Raw genomic sequence first — 8,156 nt, 5'->3', positions numbered from 1 at the left:
CAGAGATGGAAGTGTCCCCAGGAGAAGGGAATGATCAACTGTGTCAAGTATCCATGACAATGAAGACTGAGAACTGACCATAGGAATTCGCAGTGTGAGTTACTGATCACCTTGACAAGACTCATTACATCACACCCATCTGCTAGTTTATCTTCCATTGGAAGAAAGCCCGATAGAATTGGGTTCAAGAAAGAATGGAGTGGAGAGGAAATGGAGGCTGCAAATGAAGAAAACGCTGTTGAGTTTCTCCAGTCAGGGAGAGCAACAGGAGCAAAAGAGCTGGAAGGAAACATTGCTATTTTTCTCAGCCCTTATTTTTTATGCAGAGTGGTGATCAGAATATACAGTCAGTTTTGAATTTTATTTTTATTCACTTGTCTTGACATTGTTCAACTTTCCATATGGCTAATCTCCATATTTATAACTCTTGATGACTTTTTAATGTTTCATTCCGTGTATTTATCATCCTTTTCACAACCATGCTTGTCCATTGGGCATTTGGGATGCCTACAAGTTTTGATTATTAGATTGTAGCAATAGAACTCTTAACGTACATCGTTTTTCTTCCGTTAGCATTACTGCCTTAGGATATATTCCCAGAAGTGAGATTCCTTGGTGAAGTATGGGAATGTTTTATCTTACTCTACTGATGCTTCAAAGCTTTGTGTGAGCTTGTTTCTTTTTCCATTATCCTCAAATCTGTCTTGTGAACTTTGAGCCTGCTCACTTTGTGTCTATTGTATGAATAATGTCCTTTATAAGGATCAGCACAAAGCTGGTTTCAAAGAGGCAGAAGTTAAAGATGTCCCAAATGTTCAACTTTTCCAAACTGCTGTACCACTCCATCGTCTCTAACACCAGCCACTGCTCCTTCTGTCAGTATTCTTCCTTCCGTCTTAGGATTCTGTAATTCGCTGCAGTGCCTCCCAGAACACAAGAACCCCTTGGCTTATGCTGTTGTGGAGGCTGACAAGTCCCAAATCCATGGGTCGGGCATCAGTTGGGAGGCTTCTCCTGATTTGTGTGGTTACAAGGGTTGATGGACCCAAATGAGCAGGTCAGACAACAGGCCAATGGCTCACAGGCTGTGGAAGCTGGTGAGTCAGGTCAGATGATAGGCTGCTGGCTCAAGTCCCGAGAACTGGGTGTCAGATGATGAAGGACAAGAGAGAGAATTTTGACAGAGCAGTCATATATATTAGATATGGAACATATCCTTAAGGGAACTCTTCTTACTTGAGCAAGAGGATACAAAAGTGTGAAGGGGGATGACGGTGCCACACCTGTTCCAGTTCCCTAGTGCCGCCCTGACAGGAATATACCACAGGTGGGATGGCTTGAACAAGCAGGAGTTTATTCTCTTACAGTTTGGAGGCTTTAAGTCTGAGTTCAAAGTGCCAGGCTCTAGGGACTGGGTGAAAGCCCCTTAACTTGGGCTTCAGCTCTGCCTCCTGCTCCTGGCCCATTGAAGCTGGAGGCTTTGCTTCACTCAGCTGCTGGCTGCTGAGCCTGATAAACCCAAAGTCAACAGGTAACAAGGCACAGTCCTGATGCTACCAAACCACATGGCAGGCCATTAATTCAAGTCCATTAAAAGTCTCAAGGTTGGCAGAGAATGGCAGGCTGCTGAACAATGACACAGCTACCTGCAGGGTTCAAGCGTGCCATAAGCTAGAGACCATTTCCAAAGCTGCTGCTTATATATGGGAAGCAGAGCACATCCCAAAGGCAGCTACTCAGCTGCTTGTGGTAGATCCCAGCATGGAGCTGATTGCCAGTCTCATCATGGGGAACAACTACCACCAGCCACCCAGCCACTCAACCAGGCCCAGCCAAGTTGACACACAACCTTAACTACCACAGACCCTTTAGTAAGGTAGTGACTTAAGATACATCCCACTGTAATCCTGCCTTATTCATATAACCAACAACTCACTACAAAATGGGACTACAACCACAATCATAGAGGCTAGGATTTACAACACATCTCAAAATGGAGGAATGTGGCTGGAAGGGCCATATAAGGTAATTCACTGCATCACACTGTGTTTCCATATCTCTTTCCTTAGAATTCCTCTGGACTACTTCACCCAAGGTCTCTCTTCCTTTCTTACCTTCTCCTTCTGTGGTGTTGATACAGAGTGGGAAGTAGCAAGTGTAGTAGCAGGGCTGTCGTAGAGGGTGACGTTAAAAGTGGCCCTTATATAAAACGGACTTCTAGTAGGTCTCAAGCCACAAACAGGTCTAGAATTAGTTACTGTGCTTAAAGAGGAGAAAGCTTGCGAAGCATCTAGTTCATGTGCCACAATACAATCAGGTTTTTCTTGCTTGAAAATATCTGAGACACTAAGCCCGGCTAGGAAAATGTGTTCTGCTTGAGTCTGAAGAAACATATTTATTTTCAAAGGTGGTTGACACCAAACCAAACCAAATCCACTGCCGTCAAGTTGATTTGGACTCAGCGACCCTGTGGGACAGAGTAGAACTGCCACCTTGGATTTCCAAGGCTGTCATCTTTATGGAAGCAGATGGACAGGATAGAACATGGACAGGATAGAACTACCTCACAGTGTTTCCAAGGCTATGAGCTTTGTGCAAGCAGACTTCCACGTCTTTCTCCCATGGAGCAGCTGGGAGGTTCAAACTGCCATCCTTTTGGTTAGCATCTGAGTGCTTTAACCACTGCATAACCAGGGCTTCTAGGTAGATGGCACGGGTGTATTTTCCATCAAATGTCATTTAGATCATATGTTTGCTTCTCTGTACTAAGCTTTTTAATCCAGAGAGTTATCCTCTGGACAACATGCCCAAGGTGGGGCAAATGGTGAAACGTGGACTACTGACCAACAGGTTGGTGGTTCAAACCCACCCAGAAAGAAAGGCCTGGTGATTTGCTTCCTAAAGACCTCAGCCATGAAAATCCTGTGGAACAGTTGGCTCTGTACACAGGGCTCACTGGGAGTTTGAATCGACTCAGCTGCAACAGCAACAACATTGCAGGACACTTTGAGGGGAGTTCTGTGAAAGTGGCTCATATACAAGACAGGCTTCTAGATGCTTATCCTATAAAACTCCTTACTGAAGTCATGCCCCATGGCAAAACAATTCCATGTCCGTGCACTTAGGATGAACAAGGTAGGAAGAACCATCTTGCTGGCAAACGTGAGACCCCGTTTTGTTTCCTGAGGGCTAACCAAGTGGCATTCTTTCCCTCACAGCTCATAGCCCTTCTCAGGCAAATGGGCCAAATGTACAATTATATATAAACCTATCAGGTTTCTAAGGTACCATATCCCGTAAGAAAGGACATGGAATCCCATTCATCCCACCGTTCAAAAAAGTGCCTCACCCCCACCCCCAGTGACACACAGAACATTCTGGACAGTGGGACTATTCTGGTATCATCCATGCTAGCAGTGCTGTGTACCGCAGAAGGGGGTGGTAATTTTAGAAGCAGTAAAGCTCTCCCCTGTGAATGATTTAGGATTAACTGAGCCAGGGCCCCACTGAATTAGAAGTGCTGATTAAGTAGAAGTACATCAGGTTTGGAGTGCAGCCACATCAACTGAGTTAGAAGAGCCTCTGTCCTTAGAAGCCCAGTGGATGCGTTCCTCACATCAGTGTGTGGCCAGTCATTGCTCAATGCACACCGATACTCCTGTCCCTTTCTCAGATGGTCCGCTAAATGAAAGTGAATTTTAATGGAAAGTTCTTCAGCTATCATGGAATCTACACTCTAGGCTTTTGTGAGTAAACTTTACCTGGAACCAGTTAGAGTTTTTTTTTTTTTTTTTTTTTCAATTTTCCCCTCATTCATGTAATAGATGTTTCCAAGATTGTTGCCTGCCCGGATGACGTGTATGCAAGCCTAATGTCTGTGGTAGTTTTAGCTCAACGTTTTCTAGACATCATTTTCAGTTTCTAGAATTTTGGTGAAGGAGCCCCGGCAGCACAGTGGTTCAGTGCTCAGCTGCCAACCCGAAGGTCATTGGTTCAAACCCAGCAGCGACTCCATGGGAGAAGAGAGCACTCTGCTCTGGTCAAGGTGACAGCCTAGGAAACCCTCCAGGGAGGTTCTGTGCAGTCACACGTGGGGTCGCCATACAGCAGAGTCAACTTGGTGGCACTCAACAACAGAATGTTGATGGAACCAACTGCAGCAGCATTTTTCTTTTATTCTTTTTATTGGGATTTGGGTGAAAGGTTACCGAGCAATTTCAGTTTCCATCCAGCAGTTCATACACAATTTTGTCTCATGACACTGACTCCAATTTCCCACAATGTAACAGCTCTCTTCCCACTTCCTCCTCGTAGTTACCTCTTCTGTGTCCTTCCCTCCCATGCACTCCTGCCCCCTTAACGGTGCCCCCATGCATACACTGCCCTTCTGTTCTCCCATGATTGATCTCTCCAAGGAGTGTATCTACCTGATGTAAATGGTCACCCCATATGCCGGTGTTTTATTTGGTACACCAGCATTTTAGTGAAACATGTCAGCTCTTTGGTATCACTAACTTTCTTGACTCCCAAATCTGAGTTTGGACTCTCTCCCCTGGGCCCTGAAGAGAAAGCTGAAGTAAGATGGGTCTTTCCCTTGCAGGAGAACGCTGTGAACGGGGAGCACCTGTGGCTGGAGACCAACGTCTCGGGAGACCTGTGCTACCTGGGCGAGGAGAACTGCCAAGTCCGGTTTGCAGTGAGTACTCAGGAGCTCTGGTCTAAAGGCAAAGGGACCCCTGGCTGGTTCCCGGGAAGAGGTTTCAAAGAACCTGTCCTCTGTGAGGTGCGAGGTATTGCCAAGGTTTACAGAGAGTTGATCGAGTTGATAGGACTTCGAGGGTGTCACTTTTCATCATTTTAGGGGTCAGATATTCAGGTCACATCCTGGTATTACTTAATGGTAGTATTAATTCTGTTAATACAATTCAAGTATTTGAATGAATTTGAATTAATTGATTAGTTAATTGGAATATTTCAAATAATCATTTGACATATTTGAAACCATTCAAATTGTAGTACTAAGCCAGTCTCTTAGTTTCCTCATGATGACACACACGTAGGGCAGGTTTTTGTTTGTGTGTTGGGGGTGCGGGAGAGACAGTGTATGTGTGAGAGAGGGTCTGCTCATGTGGGGATGGCTGGGTGTGGAGGGAGGGGCTCTGTGGTGGGGGCATTACCGGTGGGTGAAAGGGTTGGGTGGTCAGAAGAACCGATGCTGGTGTGGGTATGGGCAAGAAAATAATTGTGACTGTGTTTTGGCAGCTAAAGTTCTAGAAACTATATTAGCATCAACAGTGAGGAAAATCGAAGCGGTCTTTGGCTTGTAGAACTTGCTTGTCCTCCCTGCGGAACATTCGTTTCAATGTTAGCACTCTCTCTATGTCCCACAGAGGGAACACGGCTGCCTGTAGTAAGTCGTGGAGCAGTTGAACTTTCATGTTGACTCATTGAACTTACAAATGTTATGTAGTTTAAAATTAGTGATCTAAAAAGAGAGTAGTGCAAAATCTGGACTGAGGACGAAGAAAGACAAGAAGCATTCCTTTGTGCTTGGGGAAATGGGCATCATAATTTACATCATATGTCCTTTTCATTATGTTTGTTCATTATGTAGGAGCTCTGGTGGTAATGTGGTTAAGGCATTGGGCTGCTAACTGAAAGGTCGGTGGTTTGAACCCACCAGCCACTCAGTGGGAGTAAGATGAGGCAGTTTGCTTCTGTAAAGATTGACAGCCTTGGAAACCCTATGGGGCAGTTCTACACTGTCCTCTTGGGTCAGTATGAGTTGGAATCAACTCAGTAGCAGTGGGTTTGGTGTGGTCCTTCATTATGTGAAAGAAAGAGTTGGGGCAAAATGGAAGACCTTGGAATTACCAACAAATAGTTTTCTCTTACTGACTAACGAGGGGGAAATTGAGTTCCCTGAGAGGTCATGGGAACAGATAGACCCCAAAGCTTTTATCAGACCACCTGACGCAGCAGAGTTCTGGAACCAAGACTTTTTTCATCTCTGTGGACCATTTCGCACTAAGTTTATAGATTTTGTCTGGGGAAATTTCATGAAGCTTGTGGGGAAACTGGGCTTTGTTTGAGTGCAGCTGAGAATCGTCAGTGTCCGAGCAAAGCCCAGATGCGCAGGCCCCAGATCTGAAGCCAGGAGCCCTGGGTTGAACCACAGTGACCACTCGCTGTGTGAGGTTGGCGGACAGACTCATGGCCTGTGGGCTTCAGCTACCTGGGAGGTAGAATACAAGCATGGGGTTGAATTCTTTTTCATTCTGTTTCCAACCTGGAGCTGTGCTTCGCTGTTTACATTTCTCTAATTTTGTTGTAAGTTCAATTGATTTAAATATCAGGAGTTCAACTTCATGCATATGGATTTTTAACTAAAGCATAATTGCCTGGAATTTGATGAAATTAACTAAATCTATGAGAAACGCCGCTGTTCGGACTCAAATAATGAATTAACATTAGGGTCTTAGTTAATTACACAAATGTTGGTCTTGGGCTATCAAATAATAAGAAATGGAACAACAGTGGAAAAGTGAAAGCCAAGCTCATTTGCGTCTATGCCTTTGAACCGTTTCTGCGGTGGGCTTTGTCATGGGCTCTGTCTCATCTCCCAGCTGCTCCCTTTGATCTTCTTCAGGTGCTCGTTTGGGGACACACACATATTTTCTCTAGACAGCTCCATGAATGGCTCCGTATAGCCTCATTAAACCTTGTGTCTGTAAAAAGCATTGCTATCTGCTGCCTGGTTATAGCTTGATCACTATGAGCTGGGTGGGAGAAACCGCAAGGGAGGAAGTGGAGTTTGTGTCAGATGCCCTGGGCTTGTGGTACACATGGTTAAACCCTTGGCTGCTAACTGAGAGGTCACAGGTTCGAGTCCACCCAGAGCGGCTTCGAGAGACAGTCCCGGTGATCTGTGTCTGAAACGTTGCTCACGTGGGGTCGCCATGAGTTGGGATTGACCCCACGGCAGCTGGAAGCAGCAGCAGCACTGAGTTGAGTCCCCGCCACTCCATTTACTCCCTGAGTGAGATTTGGATGTAACATTTCATCTTTGTGCGTTCGGTTTCCCGTTTTAAAGTGTTGTTAGATCTACTTCAGTGATTTTTATTTCTGGATGAGATTATAGTCACTGAAGGAGCCCTGGTGCCACAGTGGTTAAGCGTGCAGCTGCTAACTGAAAGGTTGGAGTTCGAACCTACCAGCTGCTCCGTGGGAGAAAAATGCAGCAGTCTGCTTCCGTAGCGATTTTAGCCTTGGAACCTTACAGGCAGTTCCCCTCTGCCCAGTAGGGTCACAATGGGTTTCGGTTTTGGTTTATTATGTCGTTGTTGTTAAGTACCATGAGTCAGTTCCAACTCATAATGACTGTGGTAGTTAAGTTTGGGTGTCAGCTTCATTGGGCCTGGTTGAGTGGCTGGGCAGCTGGATGTAGTATTCCCCATGATGAGACTGGGAATCAGCTCCATGGTGAAATCTACTGTGAGCAGCCGAGTAACTGCCTTAGGGATGTGGTCTGCTTCCTGTATGTAAGGAGAAGGCTTGGGAACGGTCTCTAACCTTTTGGTACACTTGACCCCTGCACGTAGCCATGTTGTTCAACAGCCTGCCATGCCCTGCTGATCTTGGGACTTCATCTGCGCTGGAATTAGTGGCCTGCCATGTGGTTTGGTAACAATGGGACCGTACCTTTTTACTTGTCAACCTTGGGCTTGTCAGCCTCAGCAGCCAGCAGCTGTCTGAGTGAAGAAAAGCCTCTAGCTCCAGTGGGCTGGGAGGAGCTGAAGCCCAAGGTTGAGGGGCTTTCACCCAGCCCCTAGAGCCTGGTGCTTTGAACTCGGACTTAAAGCCTCCAAACGGTTAGGAGAATAAACTCCTGTTTGTTAAAGCCATCACATTTGTGGTCTTTTCTTGTTAGAGCAACACAGAGGTGACCAAAACAGTGGCTCTGTATCCAACAGAACAAAACACTGCCTGGTCCTCACAATCCTTGCTACGCTTGAGCTCGCTATTAGAGCCACTGGGTCAGTCTATCTCATTGAGGGTCTTCCCCTTTTTCACTAACCCTCTACTTTACTGGGAGCTCTGGTGGTGTACTGCCTAAGGCATTTGACTGCTAACCAGAAGGCTGGTGGTTCAAACCC

The 8,156-nt window shown here is 45.9% G+C and overlaps 1 protein-coding gene across 1 annotated transcript in view; it reads left to right on the top strand.

Annotated features, from left to right (window-relative positions):
* DGKI (diacylglycerol kinase iota) overlaps positions 1 to 8,156 on the top strand; it is a 380,807-nt gene that overhangs the window by 23,027 nt on the left and 349,624 nt on the right. Inside the window, exon 2 of the mRNA XM_042782691.1 lies at positions 4,601 to 4,696. The gene's annotated coding sequence lies outside the window, so the exon portion shown is untranslated. The remainder of the gene's footprint in view (positions 1 to 4,600; positions 4,697 to 8,156) is intronic.

Source organism: Orycteropus afer, unplaced genomic scaffold (genome assembly GCF_000298275.1).
Source record: "Orycteropus afer afer isolate SDZICR_OR568_19922 unplaced genomic scaffold, OryAfe1.0 scaffold00413, whole genome shotgun sequence".
NCBI classification, from domain to species: domain Eukaryota; kingdom Metazoa; phylum Chordata; class Mammalia; order Tubulidentata; family Orycteropodidae; genus Orycteropus; species Orycteropus afer.
Note: the sequence above shows the minus strand (reverse complement) of the source record. Positions and strands in the feature narration are given on the sequence as shown.